General features: G+C 44.4%; 1 protein-coding gene across 4 annotated transcripts in view; it reads right to left on the bottom strand.

Moving 5' to 3' along the window:
• LYN (LYN proto-oncogene, Src family tyrosine kinase) overlaps positions 1-22,691 on the bottom strand; it is a 131,148-nt gene that overhangs the window by 88,559 nt on the left and 19,898 nt on the right. For 2 of the 4 annotated variants that reach the window (XM_078352501.1, XM_078352502.1), the window contains exon 1: positions 22,212-22,307. The exons of the other annotated variants lie outside the window; for them this stretch is intronic. The gene's annotated coding sequence lies outside the window, so the exon portion shown is untranslated. Of the gene's footprint in view, positions 1-22,211; positions 22,308-22,691 lie in introns of those variants that run through there. 4 annotated transcript variants of the gene reach the window in all.

The following is a 22,691-nucleotide window of genomic DNA, read 5'->3' as shown; positions in this document are numbered from 1 at the left end:
AAGGTCATGGCTGGATCTAGTTATTTTCTTTAAAATGAGGATGCAGCTGGGCGAAGTGGCTTATGCCTGTAATCTCAGCACTTTGGGAGGCCGAGGTGGTTGGATCACCTGAGGTCAGGAGTTTAAGACCAGCCCAGCCAATATGGTGAAACCCCATCTCTACTGAAAATACAGAAACAAGCCAGGCATGGTGTCGGGTGCCTGTAATCCCAGCTAATCCAGAGGCTGAGGCAGGAGAATTGCTTGAACTCGGGAAGAGGAGGTGGCAGTGAGCCGAGATCGTGCCATTGCATCCCAGCCTGGATGACAGAGCGAGACTCCATCTCAAAAAAAAAAGAAGAGGATGCCAAGAAGTGCCATAAAATTGAGGAGCAGGAAAACAGATGGTACAGCACAGATCTGTGCCATGATTCCCAAACTGTGTTTTGAGGCCCTTCAAGGTGCCACAGTGAAGTCACAGGAGTGCCCTAAGATGTCTCAAATGTTCAAGCGAAACACAGTAACATCGCTCACACATCGTGAGAGCTATCTTCCTTTCAATAGCATCGTATATTTGTAAAACTGGGTTTTCTGTGGCTGCTAAGATTAAAAAAAAAAAAAGCAAGTATCCCCTGAAATCAACATGCAGCAAAAAGTGAAAATGCTGGCATCCAATATGATTCTAAGGTTGGAGGAGTCATGCAGAGAGGTGTACACAGCCCATTTGAGAGTAACTGTGGTCATTGAACGATAGTATAAAAACATTTTTTTCTTTCAATATATGTGTATTTTTTTTTCAAATGGCAATAAGTCATTATAACAAACATTTATTAAGTTGTTTGATCTTGGCTGGGTGCGGTGGCTCATGCCTGTAATCCCAGCAATTTGGGAGGCCAAGGCGGGCAGATCATTTGAGGTCAGGAGTTCAAGACCAGTCTGGCCAACATGGTAAAACCTCGTCTCTACTGAAAATACAAAAATCAGCTGGGTCTGGTGGCAGGCACCTGTAATCCCAGCTACTCAAGAGGCTGAGTGAAGCAGGAGAATCGCTTGAACCTGTGAGGCAGAGGTTGCAGTGAGCTGAGATTGCACCACTGCACTCCAGCCTGGGCAACAGAGCAAGACCACGTCTCAAAAAAAAAAAAAAAATTGTTTGACTGATCACTCACTAACTGAAACTCTCCTGTATTTCTTCTGTGCTCAGGTCGCCTTGAAAAAATTACAGACACTCAGAGTGCTGTGAAGCAAGCATATTTGGGAATATGTGAGCAAGTACTTTTTGGAAATGAGAAGCAGCGGATGGCAGGTTAGGACAGAGCAGGTGTAGCTTGACAGAGAAGCGGAAACTGAGCAGATGTGCTGGGAAGGGGAAGCAGGTCTCCTGGCACCGGGACCCGCCGGCTTTGCCTCCCACATTGCCCACACTGCCATTAGGATACTGACCCGTGGAAAGGGTCAATACCTTAGAGGCCACCCCCAATTCATTTCCAAAAATTTTTTATATTATTTAAATAGTATGACAGACAATTCTATTGAATTTCTGTCTTTCTTACTGAAAATTGTTTTTCTCACCATCCCAGTCACCCAAGGCTCAAACCCTCAGTCATCTTGTCACTTCCATGTCACATTTCAGTCATGAGGTTCACCCTCCCTCAACCCCCGTCAGTTTTACGATATAATTGCACTTGCATTCTAGGCTCGGGAAGAGTCATGGAGCAGATAGATCCATAGTGAATTTTTATTATTTCTCTCCCATGTTGGTCTCCTTTCTCTTACTAAACTCTACCTGATATTAATTCCTACAAGAGCCCTGCCACCTCTAACCACCCCAGGTTGCTGCGGTGGCCGCCCAGCTGGCCTCCTCCCACTTTGCTACACTCATCTTTATGAATTCCATTTTCATTACGTTACTTTATATTCAAAATTATTTTTGTTCTTTTTTGAGATGGAATTTTGCTCTTTTTGCCCAGGCTGGAGTGCAGTGTGGCACGATCTCGGCTCACTGCAGCCTCCACCTCCCAGGTTGAAGTGATTCTCAGCATCCGCAGTAGCGAGGTTTACAGGCATGTGCCACCACACCCAGCTAATTTTGTATTTTTAGTTGCAATGGGGTTTTACCATGTTGGCCAGGCTAGTCTCGAACTCCTAAGAGTTCACCTGCCTCAGCCTCCCAAAGTGCTGGGATTACAGGCATGAGCCACCATGCCCAGCCTATATTCAAAATTCTTCAGAGACTGTCTTCTACCTATTATTTACCTTATTAGATAAGTTAATACACTGGCACACATAAAACTAGGCTTTAAAATTAAGATGTCAGCCAGGTGTGGTGGCTCACACCTATAATCCCAGTAGTTGGGGAGGCTGAGGCAGGAGAATCGCTTCAGCCCAGGAGTTCGAGACTAGCCTGGGTAACACAGTGAGACCTCCTCGTTGCAAAAAATGTAAACACATTAGCTGGGCATTACAGCACACGCCTGCAGTCCCAGCTACCCTGGAGACTGAGATGAGAGACCCTGCCCAAAGAAAAAAGTAAAAATAAAGAAAACTGTGGTGCCCACCCACTCCTTTTCTTATGCTTTCCTACAGCACCCACAGAAGAATGTACCTATTTTATCATCCGTCCGTCTCTCCTCTGTTACTGTAAGCTCCAGGAGAGCAGAGATTCCTGTCAGTTTTGCACACCCTTATGCAAGAAGCATTGTTCTGCACTTGTAAATGCTCTGTAAATATCTGTACAACAAACAGTATCCAGTGGAGTAAATGCTCAATAAATTGGAAACATTATTATTACTAACATACCACCGTTTGTAATACTGCTATCAACACCCAGCCAACAGGACAAAATAGGAAATAATCAACCTGCCTCTCCCTGCCTCTCTCTCCCAGGCTGGCCTCAACCTGCCTTGCCGTCACCTGTGTCACTTCAAATGGAAGACTGCTAATTGGCACAATGGCATCACCTGCCTTCTCGTCTTGGCTCATGCACTGTTACCGATCCATGCAAATCTCACCTGTCTTCCAAACTAACTCAAAACCCATCTTGCCTGGTCTCCAGCAGCCCACATCCTTCTTTCCTCGGATTTCTTCTCACAACAATCAATTTGGAACTTTGTCACAAGCCCTAGGACATCTCTTATAGTACACTTTAGTCTGTTATGTAACTCTAGAGTTGTCTATCCATTAATGTGTGTACAGCTCTCTCCTCCATAGACTGTAAACTCCTTGAGGGCAGACACTGTCTATCCTGCCTCTTTGCAGACCACTTGTTTCCATAAAACATATACAGTGGGCTACCTGGTTACCAGGTTAGCAACAAAGTACCATTTGTTGAATTAAAGTGAACTTAGAAATTCTGTGGGCTTATTCCATAGTTTGTGTTCAGCAGCAATTCCAAAAGTAGAGTATATTTTAATTATTAGCTACAATCTATTTGGTTTATAATAGTTGATTAATAAATGTAACTCCATACATTTCAGACATATCTAGACCATGAAAACAAACAAAATGTCCCCCATTATCTGAGAATCTGTGATCATACAAAGAATGTGGGATGAAAATCTTTTGCTTAAAAATTTTCCTGGCTGGGCGTGGTGGCTCATGCCTATAATCCCAGCACTTTGGGAGTCCGAGGCAGGTGGATCACCTAAGGTTAGGAGTTCGAGACCAGCCTGATCAACATGGCAAAACCCTGTCTCTACTAAAAATACCAAAATTAGCTAGGCTTGGTGGTGCCTGCCTGTAATCCTAGCTGAGGCTGAGGCAGGAGAACAGCTGGGACCTGGGGGCAGGGTGGGGAGGGGTGGAGGTTGCAGAGAGCTGAAATTGCACTACTACACTCCAGCCTAGACGACAGAGTAAGACTCTGTCTTAAAAAATAAAAAAATTTCCTGAAGTAGCAAAGGGCTTTGGAATGAGGGGAAATTGGATCCACCCGTGTTCTTCCATTTATTAATAGACATATAAACACCAGCAAGTTACTGCATTAAACTTCATTTTCCTCATCTGTGAAGTGTAGATAATAGTCCTCCCTCAGGGTCACCGTGAGTATTAAGTGAAATCGCATATGTTAAATGCTCTTCCAGAGGAAGTAAACAATGGGCTGCTTCCCATTATCCTTCCCTGTCCTCCAAAACAAGGAAAGCCATATTACAGTGACATAATCACACTTAAGAAAGCCTTCTGTGAGGTTCTGCACAAACAAAATTGTTAAACAAAAATTGCTGGGCCCGGCGCGGTGGCTCAAGCCTGTAATCCCAGCACTTTGGGAGGCCGAGGCGGGTGGATCACGAGGTCAAGAGATCGAGACCATCCTGGTCAACATGGTGAAACCCCGTCTCTACTAAAAATACAAAAAATTAGCTGGGCATGGTGGTGCGTGCCTATAATCTCAGCTACTCAAGAGGCTGAGGCAGGAGAATTGCCTGAACCCAGGAGGCGGAGGTTGCGGTGAGCCGAGATCGTGCCATTGCACTCCAGCCTGGGTAACAAGAGCGAAACTCTGTCTCAAAAAAAAAAAATTGCTAAGGAAGCTTTATGAATGGGAATCCTGCTAGCAAAGAAAGCGGTGTGATTTTCACAGCATTCTGCATAGTTTCTGATGTGGCCCCAGCTCCCCAGCTCCACATCAATTCTAGCCCGCTCTTCACTTTACTGGAATTCAAGTGGTCCAGGTTTCAGATCCTTCCCCAACTCACACTGGCCTTCCCACAATTAATCTGCTGAATTATTTTACTATATTTACAGCCCACGCTCACATATTTGGCAGAAAAATTAGTTCTCTGTTTGCAGATATGTCTTTTTCAATTGGCACTGATTTTTTTTTTCTCTGATTTTGTCACTGAGTAAAAAATGAGGAATTCCATTTTTCAGCCTCAAGGCATGTTAAATCGGAGGAGAGACAAAGCAGCAGAGTGTGGACAAAGCCACCTGAACCCTTCACATTCCCAGGTGCAAAGAATTACAAAGTTGCCTCTAAGCAGCCTCTCTGCCGGAGAGCCATTTCCCGAGCCTCACACCTCAGCCAACGCACGTTCGCTCACCCTGATGGGCGCATTCTCCCTCCCCACCCGTCGTGGCTTCTTGGATGCCCAGCCAGCCTCCCGCTGAGAAGGGAAGGGACTTGGCCTGGTGAGAGGAAGATTAGGGTTTTCAAGCAGCCCTGGGAGGAGGAAGTTACTTGTTCCCACGGGCATGGGTTTTTCTTTCTGTGGGTATGTTTTTTCTTTCTGAAACCAGGAAGCTAAATTTGCCTAATGGTTAAGACCAAAAGGATTATAGATTCTTTCTTCAAACCCCGGCCTGTGGCCCACCCCATCCCTCCACGGTAAATTCGGTCCATTTCCAAATCACCCTGACGGAGGGAGGGTTTCTCTTCCGTTATTTCTATGAAAAGCACTACATTAACAGAGCATTCATGTTCACGTTCCTCATTCTTCTCACTCAAACTCTACGTTAACTTAAAGTACAAACACTAAATTATATCTTGATTTCCTAAAAAGGCAAAAATCAAAACTTCGCCTCCCTCTCCACTCTTTCTCTTTTCAATAAACTGCTGTTAGGTTTAGATTCTCACACATGTTCATTTTTCCTATTTCCTTTAATTAGTCCCGACAGCCCAGCAAGTTCTGCTTTTCTTGAAATAATTGAGATCCTCTTTCTCCCCTATTATTTCTGCTTAAAATGCGTTATCTCCTGGAATCACAGCCCAACATTCAACATTCAATAGTCCTGCCTATTAGGAATGTCTGACTACTATTACTTTTTTTACTGGGTCTTTCTATGTTGCCCAGGCTAGAGTGCAGTGGCTATTCACAGGCACGATCCCATTACTAATCAGCACGGGAGTTTTGACCTGCTCCATTTCTGACCTGGGCTGGTTCACCCCTCCTTAGGCAACCTGGTGGTCCCCTGCTCCCAGGAGGTCACCATATTGATGCCGAACTTAGTGCGGACACCCGATCAGCATAGCACACTACCATCCAGAACTCCTGGGTGCAAGTGATCCTCCAGCCACAGCCACCCAAATAGCTGAGACTACAGGCAAGTGCCACCATGCCCGGCTTTTTTGTTTTGTTTTTGTAAAGACAGGGTCTCCCATGGTCTTGAACAACTGGGCTCAAGTAGTTCTCCTGCCTTGGCCTCCCAAAGCACTGGGATTACAGGTTTGAGCCACCACACCTGGCCCATGTTTCCTGAAGTTCACCTCCCCTCAGTACCACCTCCATGCAGGTGGAGAAGTCTCGCCACACTTCTGCACAGCCCTTCGTGGGCACCCATCAGGAGCCGGTCAGAATCCTTGCATAGTTGGCTGGCCCAGAGGTGGGATTTGCCAAATAACTGTTGGCATACACTGAGCCTGAAGCCCTCAGCCTCAGTGACTCATGTGGACAATGAGGACACTGCTCCCCACCCCACAAGGCCATAGTAAGAATCAACTGAGACAACCCCCAGCACCTGCCACTACTCAATCTGGGAGGGCTCTAGTCAACATCATTCATGTGTGGGGATGGAGAAAAGATTCTTTCTTAACAATTCTTTCTAGATTTGTCTTCTTGATCCACTTAAACATGTGTTTCACTGCACATTTTGTATTTGTCCTGTCGATGAGGAAGGTGATGATTCTTAACCCTGGCTGCACATTAGAGCTTGTAAGAAAAATACACATGTCCCGGCTCCATACCCCAGACCAGTTTGATCAGAGTCTCTGGGGGTTACGCCTGGGCATCAGTATTTTTACATCTCCACAGAGGAACAAACACACAGGCTTCTGCATGGTGACAAGTGCAATTAAGGAACTAAAAGCAGGTTAACAGGAGAGGGAGGAATGGGCTGGTCTGTCCGAGAGGCCTGTGGGAGGCTGCTCTGGCTCCCACTGAGGCCTCGTGGAAGGAAACAGACACTCCAAGTGTCCTGTCTGAGCCAGAGACAGACAGCGGAGAGTGGAGAGCCGTCTGAGTCGAGCCATCAGCGGTGGGAGATTTGCAAGCTGCTGCTGCCGCCACTGCCACAACCCAGACCACCCTGGTTCCTTCTCTACACAGTCTTGCTTACTCAGCTCTTCCTTCAATTTTGTGCAATTCAGTGCAATAGCTCAGCTTCCTTCCAATAAATCCCCCATTTTTGCTTAAGCTAGCAAGAGGAGGTTTCCACAGAAACCAAAAAAACTTCTGTGAATATGACACGTCATTAAGTTTAATCTTTTACACATTCATGTTTGACAAACACAGAATTTCACATCAGGAGATTTGGGACAATCTATTCCAGCCTCCGCCACTGAGTATCTCAAGCATATTCCTTAACTTTTTCTGGGTCAAACAAAATATCTATCCCTTTGAACTCTAATTCTATGAATCTCTGAATCTGGGATCCTTTTTGAACATATTATAAAATAGACATTGGAAGAGCGAGTGTCTAAAAGGCAAGGCCCCGACTCCATGTGAGTGGAGGACACGCCCCAGGAGCTTATTTAGGGAACTCTTTTTCCCTTCCTTCTTGCTAGCCCCTGTCACAGTTCATGAGCACTATCCTCCCCTCCCCCACTCCCTCCACTCCACAAGTTGGACAAATGCTGTTAGTATATCCAGGATATGAACACTTTTAAAGAGCAGTTTTTGGTGGTTAATGCCTACAATCCCAGCACTGAAACAGGTTGAGGGAGGATCAGGTTAGCCCAGGAGTTCAAGACCAGTCTGGGCAACATAGCAAGACCTTGTCTCTATAAAAAAAATAAAAATTAGCTGGGTGTGGTGGTGCATACCCATAGTCTCAGCTATTTGGAAGGCTGAGGTGAGACGATCACTTGAGCTTAGGGCTTCGAGGCTGCAGTGAACTACAATCACAACACTGCACTCCAGCCTGGGTGACAGAGTAAGATCCCATCTTTCTCTTTTTTTTTTTTTTGAGACAGAGTCTTGCTCTATCACTCAGGCTGGAGTGCAGTGGTGCAATATCAGCTCACTGCAGCCTCTGCCTCCCAGGTTCAGGTGATTCTCGTGCCTCAGCCTCCTGAGTAGCTGGTATTACTGGCATGTACCACCACACCTGGAAAATTTCTGTATTTTTAGTAGAGATGGGGTTTCACCATGTTGGCCAGGCTGGTTTCGAACTCCCGGCCTCAAATAATCTGCCCGACTCAGCCTCCCAAAGTGCTGTAATTACAGGAGTGAGCCATTGTGCCTAGCCCCATCTGTTAAAAAAAAAAAAAAAAGAAAGAAAGAAAGAAAAGAAAAAGCAGTTTCAAAATAATAACTCTCTCTGACCTTACGCATCAACCAAAATTAACAAAAATCTGAGGTTTTATTTTTCTGTCTGACACACACACAACCTAAGGTGTCCTTGCAGTATTCGGCATGGGTAAAGAGCAACGCTGCCATTCCGTACACATTTCCTGGATGGAGCCAATGAGAGGCCAGCCTGGGCTCCACTCCCAGGGGAGGAAGGAGGGGCACTGTGGGATTCAGGACATGGTGAGGGATTTGTATCTATCTTCCTTCACACCTGGCACTCAGGAATCGTCATCAAACACAGGCTGGCCATCTCAAACAGATGGCGGTGTGGCCCACATTCTGTCCTCAGTGCCTTCACTGCTTTTGTGACCCACATTTGCACTCACCCTTCCAGAGCAGTATTATGTATGGAAATCTTTCAAAATCACCCCAACTAACCTGACAAAGTCCAGAAGAAGTCAAAGGTTTAGCCTTAGAAGCACTACTTTGGAGACGGAAAACAGGCCCATTTAACAGTAGACACTGGGAACAACCTCGTCAGATGCAGTTTACCGACATCGTAAGCATCGCGTTGAACACAGTCACTATTTTTCCTCAATATTCTCTTTCCCCTCAGAAAAGCAAACTAAGTGCTCTTTAAAACCAATAGAATACTCCAAATTCCACTGGGCGTGGTGGCTCATGCCTGTAATCCCAGCACTTTGGGAGGCCCAGCCACGTGGATCACCTGAGGTCGAGAGTTTGAGACCAGTTTGACCAAAATGGAGATACCCTGTCTCTACTAAAAATACAAAAAAAAACTAGCCGGGCATGGTGGCACATGCCTGTAATCCCAGCTACTCAAGAGGCTGAGGCAGGAGAATCACTTGAACTTGGGAGGCGGAGGTTGCGATGAGCCGAGATCACGCCACTGCACTCCAGCCTGGGCAACAAGAGTGAAACTCCATCTTAAAAATTTTTATTTTTATTAAAAAAAAAAAAGAAAGAAAATGTTGCAAATTACAGCCACACTCTGGTTACAGACAAAAAAAAAAAAAGAAAAAGAATATAAAGAAAAAAATAAAATACTATTATTTTTTAGCCAATGATCAACTCAATAAACCTTTTTTCTGAAGATTTAACTAAACATGAAACTATCATGACATAATTTACCATAAAAGGGAATATCAAATTGGCTTCCTCAAAGTTCTATATTTACTGAACTTAAGATAGCTCTAATTTTTATACCATTATCTTATACGCTTTAAAAAAAATGGCTACTCTAAAATATTAAGACACCATTAACTGTGAGTTTAGAGGTATTAAAATAGAAACATACTCATGTCGTGTCTTAGGGCTCATGGTGTACAGTAAGTACATGCTTATTGAATATCCATTCCTTTTTTTCAGAGATCATAATCTTTGTTCACTCTTATGCTCAATATCTCTCTCTCGCTCTCTTTCTCTCTCCTTCTCTCCCTCTCCCTCTCTTTCATTCTCTTTCTCTCTCTTTGGCAGCACTGTTTCATATATTTTATACGTAAGGAGAATTTATTATTATTATCATTTCTAGATGGAGTTTCACTCTTGTCAACCACACCCAGGAGTGCAATGGCGTGATCTCGGCTCACTGCAACCTCTGCCAGGTTCAAGAGATTCTCCTGCCTCAGCCTCACGAGTAGCTGGGATTACACCCACCACCACGCCCGGCTAATTTTTTGTAGTTTTGGTAGAGACGGGGTTTCACCATGTTGACCGGGTTGGTCCTCAAACTCCTGATCTCAGGTGATCCAAACGCCTCAGCCTCCCAAAGTGCTGGGATTACTGGTGTGAGCACCACACCTGGCCAAATTTACTTATTATTAAAGCAAGTTTTAGTAGACTTGAATAAAAAGCAGATTTATCTCTTTTCCCATTTAATAGTGAAAGATAATTGTGTTTTAAAAGCCTGGCACATGATTTATTATTATGGAATATATATTATCATCATCTCTAATTCACGCTGAACTTGTTATTCAATTCAAACATTGCCCTGACAGTAGCCAATAAAAATTAACATTTATAGGCTGGGTTCGGTGCCTCACACCTCTAATCCCAGCACTTTGGGAGGCTGGGACAGGTGGATCACAAGGTCAGGAGTTTAAGACCAGCCTGGCCAACATAGTAAAACCCCGTCTCTACTAAAAACTACAAAAATTAGCCGGATGTGGTGGCGCATGCCTGTAGTCCCAGCTACTTGGGAGGCAGAGGCAAGAGAATCTTCTGAACCTGGGAAGTGGAGATTGCAGTGAGCAGAGATCACACCACTGTACTCCAGCTTGGGCAACAGAGTGAGACTTCATCTCAAAAAAAAAAAAAAAAATTAACATTTAACATTGTGTCTGGTACTGTGTCAAGCACTATACTTGGATTGTTTCATTCAATCCTTAAAATAACCCTTCAGATACTATCATTATTCCCATTTAACCAACGAGAAAGTTGAAGTTTAGAGAGCAAAAACAACATACTTGAGTGGGAAAATACTTAAAAGGTCATCTAAACCAGCAACATCAGCATTTCTTGGGAACATGTTAGAAATACAAACTCTCAGGCCCCACCTAGAGGAGGACAGCAATGTGTTTGAGCAACCTCTCCAGGACATTCTTTTTTTTTTTTTGAGACGGAGTTTCGCTCTTGTTACCCAGGCTGGAGTGCAATGGCGCGATCTCGGCTCACCACAACCTCCACCTCCTAGGTTCAGGCAATTCTCCTGCCTCAGCCTCCCGAGTAGCTGGGATTACAGGCTTGCGCCACCACGCCCAGCTAATCTTTTGCATTTCTAGTGGAGACGGGGTTTTACCATGTTGACCAGGATGGTCTCGATCTCCTGACCTCGTGATCCACCTGCCTCGGCCTCCCAAAGTGCTGGGATTACAGGCGTGAGCCACCGCGCCCGGCCAGGACATTCTTTTTGAGTCTCGCTCAGTCCCTCAGGCTGGAGTATAGTGCATGATCTCAGCTCACTGCAGCCTCCACTTCCAAGTTCAAGGAATTCTCCTGTCTCAGCCTCCCAAGTAGCTGGGATTACAGGCATGCGCTACCATGCCCCACTAATGTTTATATTTTCAGTGGAGACAAAAATATGTTGGCCAGGCTAGTCTCCACCATGTTGGCCAGGCTGGTCTCCAACTCCTGACCTCAGGTGATCCGCCCACCTTGGCTTCCCAAAGTGCTGGAATTACAGGCATGAGCCACCACACCTAGCCCAAGATCTGAAAATTTATAAAGATAGGGGACCTCAAATACATCTTTGTTTGGATCTGGTTTCACAGAAGAATTTGTTTTCAAAAAAAATTGAATTTAATAAAATATATTTAAACAAACTATAGTTAATATTAATAAACCTGGAGAGCAGAGGCTTAATGGTATCTGGAATTGTAGTGTGTATGTTCACAAAACATCGAGAACGAACCTTATGAGCTGCAACACGGAAGGCAGGCAGCATCCGTTCTAGAATGGCAGAGATTGGACAGCAGTGACACAGTGATGGAAACTGAAATAAGAGAGATTTCCAAAAGGAAGAACAGAGAGTGGATAAGGCTTTAACACAGAGTACAAGCAGAGTCATCAGCCCTGGTTAATATAAGTATTATACAGTGTAACTTTTTAATCTAATTAACAAAACCATTAGTACTCTCCCAGTCAATTGACAAGGATTAAATTACACTAATTCAAAGCAGGTGAAACCCCAGGCACAGAAACAGATGACTAAGAGCCAATTTCACGTTGAGTTGTCCCTAAATCCCATCTGAAATACATCATAAAATTGCTCACCTTTTCTATATTTGTTTGAAACTCGGCTCCACTGTTAGAAGTAAAATGAACAGAAGGGGTGGGAGTGAAGAGAACAACTTCCTTGGCCTTTTTTTTTTTTTTTTTTAACAAACATAAAGAAATAGTTTCAACATCAACCTTGGCCTTTCTTATTTTACCAGTTAAGTAAATCTACTGGATATTGTAGTGAAATAGTGTTTTCTCAGGTCTGGAAGGGGAGAATGCGTGAGGCTGATGGAAAGGAGGTAGGAGGAACATAATCACCACTATGCCATTCTGTTATCTGGGTTCCCAACAAAATTCCTGAAAATGGAGGCCTCAGGAAAGGTTCCAGAGATTTGGCTGATCCTGGAAGGCACGCAGATGGCCGGCAGGGCTGTGACCTACCAGGGCCCCAGTCCCGGCCACTGACCTGGCTTGATTCACTGCATGGTGCCTCTCTGAGCTCTGAAGGAGCTGTATTGGGCTCACATGAGGAAATAAGAACCTTCTCTTTTTTTCTTCTTCCACTCTCACTTTAGGAATCATTTGCACCTTAAAGTATGGGGGTCGCCTCATTATATTTCATGTCAAATACATAGAGTACTTAAAGGCAGCAGCAGGGCTGGCTCCTTAGAACACAGTCTCCCCCACCTTCCTCTTAGATTACTGTCTGAGTCAGCCACTTCTCCACCCCTCGGCCCACCTCCGGCCCCTCCTGGACCTCACCAGCCGTCCTAAAAACCCTCTGACTTGGCCTACCTTTCTCTTATTTCCCATGCCATTCATATTCCCTCTCCTCTCTCTCTCTGTCACACACACACACACACACACACACACACACACACACACCAACAAGCCTCCACCTCTCCATTCTCCACACTGCAGGCTAGTCCACTTACAAAAGCAGCCATGATTCTCTCTCTCCCGTTTCCTGGCTGCTTGTTGCTCATCTGATAGAGCTTAGTGAGTCACTCCTCCACAATAACCCATCTTCCTGGTTTCATAAGCTGCTCATCTCATTCCAACGCATCTTCTCTACCAGCCACAAGGAAGCCAAGTACTCCGAGGCCTTTCATACCTTCTGGTGCCCTGGCACCTGCTTGCTTCCCAGAATAACCCACCCCATAAGCAGCCTCCTTCATGTTTCAAATGACCCATTTCACAGACCACATTCTCTGGAGAAACTGCCCCGAACCCCCAGACGGAACTACACATCCCTTCTTCCATGTCTGTGCGAATTTCAGGAAGAGCACTTGTCTCATGTCCTTTTCCACTCAGTATCTTCAGCACCCAGGACACTGCCCAGCCCATTACAGGCGTTTAATACGCTTTGCTGAATCATTTCATTAATAAAATAATTTATGTGCAATTATTTCTCCTCCACCCTTCAAAAGTCTCCTCCACCACTGGTACCTTTAATGTAGTTGAAATTCTGCAAGCGCAAATTTAATCTTTTTATTCAAGCTGGTGTCTTCCAGATTTGCCAGTTCCCAAGAATGACCAGAGTATTTGTTAAAAACACAGATTCTTGGGTCCTGCAGTAGGCAGCCCCTGAATGAGACTTTACATGGGGGCTGTGGGCATTTGCATTTGTGGCAAACAATACAATATAAGTAATTCTTAATTATACTCACTTGACTTAGGGGACACTTTTGTTCCCTGATAAAATGGGAATACCTTTGGGAAGAAAGCAACATAGCAAACTTTAAACTGTTTATACTTTAATATGAATTATTTGGTAAAACCTTTTTGCTATAAGCAAAATAATTTTTGACTTAAACTTACAGCCTTATTGGGAAGAAAATACATAAAATTAAAGAACAAAAATGAAACCCTGAACATATATTAAAATTATGTCCAACAACCCCAAAATTCATATGGAACCAAAAAAGAGCACAAATAGTCAAAGCAATCCTGTGGAGACAGAGCAAAGTTGGACGCATCATATTACTTGACTTCAAATTATTCTACAAGGATATCATCACCAAAACAGCATGGTACTGGCATAAAAATAGATACATCGATCAATGGGACAGAATAGAGAACCCAGAAATAAAGCCATAAACCTACAGCCAACTGATCTTTGACAAAGTCAACAAAACATACACTGGGGAAAGGATACCCCTTTCAAGAAATGGTGCTACGAAAACTGGTTGCCATATGCAGAAGAATGAAACTGGACTCTATACCTCTCACCATATACAAAAATAAACGCAAGATGAACGAAAGACTTAAAGGTATGACCTGAAACCGTAAAAATACTAGAAGAAAATCTAGGAAAAACACTTCGGAACATTGGTCTAGGCAAAGAATTCATGACTAAGACCTCAAAAGCACAGGCAACAAAAATAAAAGTAGACAAATGAGACTTACTTAAACTAAAAAGCTTTTGCACAGCAAAAGAAATACTCAACAAGAATGAACAGACAACCTGTAGACTGGAAGAAAATATTTGCAATCTATGCATTTGACAGAGGACTAATATGCAGAATTTACAAGGAACTCAAACAACTCCAAAAAAAAAACCCCATTGAAAAGTGGGCAAATAACATGAACCTACTTTTTCAAAAGAAAATAGCCAGCAAGCATATGAAAAAAATGCTCAACATCACTAATCATTAACACCAATCATCAGAAAAATGCAAATTAAAACCACAGTAAGACTTCATCTTACACCACTCAGAATAGCTATTATTCAAAAGTCAAAAAACACGAAATCAATAGATATTGGTGAGGTTGCAGAGAAAGGGTAATGCTTATCCACTGTTGGTGGGAATATAAAGTAGTACAACTCCTAGGGAAAACAGTATGGAGAGTTACCAAAGAATGAAAACTAGAACTACCATTGATCCATCAATCTCACTGCTGGGTATCTACTCAAAAGAAAAGAAATCATTAGAACAAGTGCTTGTATGTTTATTGCAGTACTATTTAGAATAGCAAACATATGAATCAACCTAAATGTCCATCAGTGGGTGACTAGATAAAGAAAATGTGCCGAGGAGCCAATGGGGTGAAGCTGTCATCTGTGGGATTATGACCGAATGTGTCCAAGTCAGAATCCCACCCAGGTGGAACCCATGACAGTGTCACAGAACCTCCGTGGACCTCATTGGCCCTGGATAGCTGATCCCACTGTCCCCACCAGAGGATCACTCTCCCCAGCATCAGGACTGGGGGCCAGTGCAGAAAGCCCCTCCTGGGAAATAGGATGCAGCTGGCCCATTACATGGTGCACATTCACGGGGAACCTGCCCCTAAACCATTCCTAGATTGCCTGCTTCTGGGTCAGGGTTTTCTACTTAGCAGAGCAGCAAACTTGCTGTGATTTATTGAAAGCCCTTGACACTAGTGTTTGGAGTAAAAATAAATAAAGAAATAAAAGTAATATGTGGGGTATGTGTACGTATGTGTGTATGTATACACAATGGAATACTATTCAGCCGTATCTTGTAGCAACATGGATGGTACAGAAGGCCATTATCTTAAGTGAAACAATTTATAAAGTCAAATACTGCATGTTCTCACTTATAAGTGGGAGCTAAATAATCTGCACACATGGACACAGTGTGGAATGACAGGCAATGGAGACTCAGAGGGGTAAGAGGATGGGAAAGCGGTGAGAGAGAAATTACTTAGTGAGTACAGTGTGCGCTACTCAGATGATGGTTACACTAAAAGCCCAGACTTCGCCACTGTGCAATATATCCATGTAACAAAGCTGCACTTCCACCTCTTAATGTTGTATAAGTAAAAAAGAAAGAAAGAAAATTGTATCTACAAAGGAATGTGCGATTATAAATGGTTTAAACAGGCCGGGTGCAGTGGCTCAAGCCTGTAATTCCAGCATTTTGGGAGGCCGAGGCGGGTGGATCACTTGACGTCAGGAGTTCAAGACCAGCCTGGTCAACATGGTGAACCTCTGTCTCTAATAAAAATACAAAAATTAGCCAGGCATGGTGGTGCACACCTGTAATCCCAGCTACTCAGGAGGCAGGAGAATCACTTAAACCTGGGAGGCGGAGGTTGCAGTGAGGCAAGATCATGCCACTGCACTCCAGCCTGGGTGACACAGTGAGACTCCATCTCAAATAAACAAACAGGCTGGGTGCGACCAGCCTGACCAACATGGTGGAACCGCATCTCTACTAAAAATACAAATGATTGGCCGGGTGAGGTGGCTCATGCCTGTAATCTCAGCACTCTGGGAGGCAAGGGAGGCGGGTCACCTGAGGTCAGGAGTTTGAGACCAGCCTGGCCAACATGGAGAAAGCCCTTCTCTACTAAAACTACAAAAAAATACCCTGTCATGGGGGGGCATGCCTATATTCCAGCTACTCGGGAGGCTGAGAGAACTGCTTGAACCCAGGAGGTGGAGGTTGCAGTGAACCAAGATCACGCCGTTGCATTCCAGCCTGGGCAACAAGAGTGAGAAAGTATCAAAAAAATTAAAAATAAATAAATAAATAACAAATAAATGATATAAACAGCGTAGCTGTCTAGGAACTGATGCCCTTATCACCTTTAATTCTATTTTTAGCTTTCCAGCTTAGGCAGAAAAAGCGGGCTGCCGGCAGACATCGATGGCATGGCTAACGAACAGCGTGCATATGCTAATCCCTCCCAGGATTTTATAATCCTCTTTACTCGCTGGAACTGTCAGAGTTTCTAAAGAAGTAAAAATGGAAGTTTTGGTTTTAACCCTTATGATCTGCTAAGAGAATAAAATGTTTGCAGTAGTAATTCAGTCCTTTCTCTTGTTTAGACATGCATTTTTTAAAATTTGTATTTATTTATTTTAACTATTTATTCACGTGAGACAGGGTCTCACTCTGTTACCCAGGCTGGAGTGCCATGGCCCTATCGCAGCTCACTGCAGCCTCAACCTCCCAGGCCCAAGCAATCCTCCCACCTCAGCCTCCCTCGTAGCTGGGACCACAGGCATGCACCACCACACCCTGTTAATTTTTTTATTTTTGTAGAAACAGGGTCTCCCTATGTTGCCTAGGCTGGTCTTGAACTCCTGGGCTCAAGCAATCCTTCCACCTGGGCCTCCCAAAATGCTGAGATTACAGGCGTGAGCCACTCTCCCCAACCAAGTTTGATTTTTCCACAAAAAAAAAAAAGCACTTACAATGAAAGGTGAAGGTCCTAACTGTGCTGACATCAGTTGTAATAGTTACATGCGCCCACATAACCACCTTCCAAAACCAGACATAGAGCTTTCCTGCCGCCCTGCAGGCCCCCTGTGCCCCTTTCTAAGGCATCCCCTCTCGTGATCACTCTTCCTGAACGTCACGGAAATGAAGTATGTATCCTTATCTGTTAGATTTATTTTATTGAAAATAATGTTTATCATAGAACACATTATAGGTGAAAAAAAGAAGCTTTTTGAAATTCAATCAGTGTTTAATATATCAGTGTCTCATTCTTTGGTTGAGTAGTATCCCATTATACGAATATATCAAAGTGTTTTGAACCACTCTTATAATGATGGACATCTGAGATATTTCCAGGGTTGTACAGTATTATAAATAAAGCTGCCATATATACAACTGGACATGTCTTTTTGTGGGCCTATGCTTGTCTTTCTTTTTTTTTTTTTTTTTTTTGAGATGCAGTTTCGCTCTTGTTACCCAGGCTGGAGTGCAATGGCATGATCTCGGCTCACTGCAACTTCCGCCTCCTGGGTTCAAGCAATTCTCCTGCCTCAGCCTCCCGAGTAGCTGGGACTACAAGCGTGCACTACCATGCCCAGCTAATTTTTGTATTTTTTAGTAGAGATGGGGTTTCACCTTGTTGACCAGGATGGTCTCGATCTCTTGACCTCGTGATCCACCCATTTCGGCCTCCCAAAGTGCTGGGATTATAGGTGTGTGCCACCGCGCCCGGCCATTTTTCTTTGTTTTACATTAATACCTAGAAGTTACATTCCCTGGTCATGAGGCAGATGTATGTAGGTTTTCTAAGAAATGGCCAAAGGGTTTCCTGCAAGTGGCTATATCTGTTTATACTCCAGTCTCCCTGATCCTCGCCAGCAGTTGGTCAATCTGTTTTGTAAGGGGTGGCAGTGGCTCACTGAGCAAGCATTCATGATGCAGGAAGAGGAAAATCATTCTCAATAGGACAGGGTCTCTGCTTCCTGGAGGGCTGTTCCTTCTCCCTCCGCCTGGAGGCTTATACCCCAGCTCAACTGCTGTTTAAATGGGGTTCGTTTCTCTCTTTCTTTTCTTTTTTTTTGGTAGAGACTGTGTCTTGCTATTTGCCTGAGCTGATCTCAAATTCTTGGCTTCAAGCAATCTCCCACCTCAACTTCCCAAACCACTGGTGTTACAGGCAGGAGCCACTGTGCCAGGCCCACTTATTTTCCCTTTTATCAAAGCACTTTCAGAGACTCCTTCACACCCAACCCCAATTAAATCCTGATAAGAAATTCTAACAGATGGCAAAAGATGGCTCAGAGATGGGGTAATTTGCCTAGAGTTTACAGGGGGACCTCACCATCCCAGCCCTCTGAATAGGTGCTTCATCTTTGCATATATCAGATGAACTACTGTATGGAAAAAGAAAGAAAAACAGCTCTTCCGGTCCTAGGAGCTTCGGGAACCGCGGCTTGGGTGCAGACATGGCCAAGTCCAAGAACCACACCACACACAACCAGTCCCGAAAATGGCACAGAAATGGTATCAAGAAACCCCGATCACAAAGATACGAGTCTCTTAAGGGGGTGGACCCCAAGTTCCTGAGGAACATGCGCTTTGCCAAGAAGCACAACAAGAAGGGCCTAAAGTAGATGCAGGCCAACAATGCCAAGGCCAGGAGTGCACGTGCCGAGGCCATCAAGGCCCTCGTAAAGCCCAAGGAGGTTAAACCCAAGATCCCAAAGGGTGTCAGCCACAAGCTCGATCGACTTGCCTACATTGCCCACCCCAAGCTTGGGAAGCGTGCTCCGGCACACTCAGGCTCTGCCGGCCAAAGGTCAAGGTCAAGGCCAAGGCCAAGGATCAAACCAAGGCCCAGGCTTCAACTCCTGTTTCAGTTCCAGCTCAGGCTCTCAAAGGTGCCCAGGCCCCTACAAAGGCTTCAGAATAGATATCTTTGTCTGCCAATGTGAGGACAGAAGGACTGGTGTAACTCCCCTGGGGCTGCCATCTGCATGGGGCTGGGGTCCTCCTGTGCTATTTGTACAAATAAACCTGAGGCAGGATTAAAAAAAAAAAAAAAAAAAAGAAAGAAAAACAATACCAACAAACGACTGAATGCTGTGAGTTTGCAGAACTATGCTGCGCTTTGTGGTTCCCGACCACACGGTCCTTTCTCACTCACCGGCTTCTGTGCAGAAGTCAAGATGAATGGGCAACCTCCAGGACTGCCAGAGGTGTATCCCAGGAACAGAGTGGGCTCTTTGCCTGGAAAACATTCCAGGCCTGAATGGGAAGTCCCTGGAGCAAGGGAAACTCCATGCACTCACATGATACATACGACACAGCCAAGGCAACGCTGTTTTGGTGAGTGAGGCTCTCCCAACAGTTGGGAGAGGACTGAGGCTCTCCCTGCTCCCCTGCTCATCCCACAGGCTTCTTAAGTGTTTGAAGATGGCTGGGAAAAGAAACGACTCCGACCCTGGGAAACTATCCACCCTCTCACCTGGACCTTTTATGGTTCCCTTTTCTTAAGATGACCTTACGGTAGCTTTTCTAGCTGGGTAGCTAGCAATTCTGGACGCATGTCAGCGCCCCAGGACATCTGACATTCAGGTGAGAACTGACTGGATATTAATAGGGCCAACTAATTAATTGATCAACATGTTTTTCTTTTTCTTTCTTTTTCTTTGAGATGGAGTTTCACTGTTCATGCCCAAACTGGAGTACCATGGCACGATCTCTGCTCACTGCAAACTCCACCTCCTGGGTTCAAGCAATTCTCGTGCTCAGCCTCCTGAGTAGCTGGGATTACAGGTATCTGCCACCACACCTGGCTAACTTTTTGTTTTTTAGTAGAGACAGGGTTTCACCATGTTGGCCAAGCTGGTCTTGAACTCCTGACCTCAGGTGATCTGCCCACCTCAGCCTCGCAAAGTGCTGGGATTACAGGGATGAGCCACCGCAGTGGACCAGATCACCAGGTTTTCTTACAATAGCCCAAAGATTCCCACAAAGCTGAACCTAGTATAATGATTCTCAACCTTGGTACACAGGAAGAATCACCCTGGGAACGCTAAAGAATACTGATGCCTGGGTCCCCCACCAGTCCCATTTCATTGGTTAGGGAACAGACTGGGCATGGGGAGGTTTAAATGCTCTCCCTTGATTCTAATGAGCAGCCAGGGTTGCAACACCTTGCCCTATAGCCTTACCTCCTTTTGAAAATGGGTTAAACGAACAGTCCAATAATGTAGGGAACCTTGCCAAACCCTGAGCTCCACCTTAGAATTGAAATCATAGCAATGGAAACCATCTGTTTCTTTATCTTTTATACGTGCATAACCTGCAGGGTATCACATACAGAAATTATCTTATGTGGCATTACAATTCCATGTCCTGAAAGAGTGGGGACTGGAATTTATCCACCGCCAACCTAACCCTATACCTGAACTCAGAACAGAAAAAAACACTGATTGACAAGTAGAAGCCAGGATTGTAAATACATTTGCTGGTGTTCAGTAAAGTTCAGTAAAGTTGAATTCCACATCATATTCTATGAAATTTATTTTCATTCCCTCAACCTGACAGCCAGATAACTGAGTTACTCACTCTTGAATTTGCTTACACTATAGCCATAAAGAAAATGGTAGTATTTACAAAGTATTAGCTTCAGGGTATACTTTATTTAAAAAATTGTTCATCGTACTTATTTCAGATTTATCTATTTGAAAAGTCCTGCTATTATTTTTTTTAATTTCAGGAGTCCTTCGACCTCATTGTTTATCAACTTTCAGAGAAAAAATATTTTTACAAGTGAGAAAGTAATTCAATTTTATGTTTGAAACTCCAAGCTCAATATAAATGATAAAACAATTTTTTTTTTGAGACACTGTCTTATTCTGTCGTAGTGAACCATCACAGCTCAATGAAGCTACGACCTCTGTGGTTCAAGCGGATCCTCCCATCTCAGCCTCCCAGGTAGCTGGAACTACAGGGGCATGACACCATGCCTGGCTAGTTTCTTTTTATTTTCTGTAAAGATAAGGTCTCACTGTGCTGCCCAGGCTGGTGTCAAACTCCTGGGCTCAAGTGGTTCTTCTACCTTGGCCTCCCATAATGCTGGGATTACAGATGTGAGCTACCATGCCCAACCTGTGTAAACACTTTGAATTCTACATTTAGAATAATAGTCAGGTTAATCATAAATAGGTAACAAGGAAGGCATTAATTATAAAGGCAGGTATCAATAAACCTCAATTATTCAGATTACATTATCAACATAGAAACAGAAAGAGCTTATGGTGAAAAATATCCTTCCAGGAATGTTTTATCCCCGATCTTAGAGGGAAAACTTAGAAAAGCAGCAAATGTTCAACCTACTCAACTCATGAAAGGTTAGTAATCAAAACACTCAAGTAATTTTTTAGGCTCTTGTTGCAGTTTATTTCATCTTTGTCTATTTTCCATCACAAGGTATGATACAGAAGTCTTAATATTTTCATGGTTCCCTGACTGGAATCTCTGTTCTTTTGAATACTTTAAATAAACACCTCAGAGAAGGGCTGCTCACCATGAAGACGATGTCCCATTGAAGAAAATACAAGGCCCGGCGTGGTAGCTCACACCTGTAATCCCAGCACTTTGGGAGGCTGAGGCGGGTGGATCACGACGTCAAGAGATCGAGACCATCCTGGTCAACATGGCGAAACCTAGTCTCTACCAAAAATATAAAAATTAGCTGCGGGCGGTGGCACACGCCTGTAATCCCAGCACTTTGGGAGGCTGAGGCGGGCAGGTCACTTGAGGTCAGGAGTTTGATACCAGCCTGGTCAACATGGCGAAACCCAGTCTCTACCAAAAATATAAAAATTAGCTGCGTGCGGTGGCACACGCCTGTAATCCCAGCTCTTTGGGAGGCTGAGGCAGGAGAATCGCTTGAACCCAGGAGGCAGAGGTTGCAGTGGACCGAAATCGTAGCACTGCACTCCAGCCTGGGCTACAGAGCAAGACTCCATCTCCAAGAAAAAAAAAGAAAAGAAAGAAAGTACGTTACATTTTTTAGAATGATGATACATCACCACTGACTCACCTGGCTTCTGCAACCAGATCCTTTCTGTGTCTGTGCAGTCACGACTCTATTGCTGTCCTGGGGTAGGATATTAGCCCAAATCACAGTCGGAATGTCATTTTTGGCTTAGGTTCTTTTCTGTTTATCTTTGGTTGAGCCAGGAAATGCAACTAGATAATGACTCAGCACAATCTGCTCAGCTGGGAGCCAGTTCCTAGCCACATCCAGCTTTGCGTTGGAAAGATCTGGGTGGTCAGTCTTGAATGGAGCAGAGCTGCTGTGGCTCCCAGGTAGGGTTTCCTTAAGTGTATGCCCATGCTCTTTCTGCATCAGCACTGAAAATATTCATACAGGACCTCCACTGGCTCTACCCGACTCCAGAGAGCAACAGCAGTACACTTCTCTGCCTGGCACCAGGCCCTACGCTGCCAGGTTTGGGGTAATACAAAGTCCAGGGAAACCACCGCAAGCGGTTCTAGGAAGGTCCCCAGTGTGCCACAG

This window comes from Callithrix jacchus, chromosome 16 (genome assembly GCF_049354715.1).
Source record: "Callithrix jacchus isolate 240 chromosome 16, calJac240_pri, whole genome shotgun sequence".
Lineage (NCBI taxonomy): Eukaryota > Metazoa > Chordata > Mammalia > Primates > Cebidae > Callithrix > Callithrix jacchus.
This window is presented reverse-complemented; position numbering and strand designations above follow the sequence as displayed.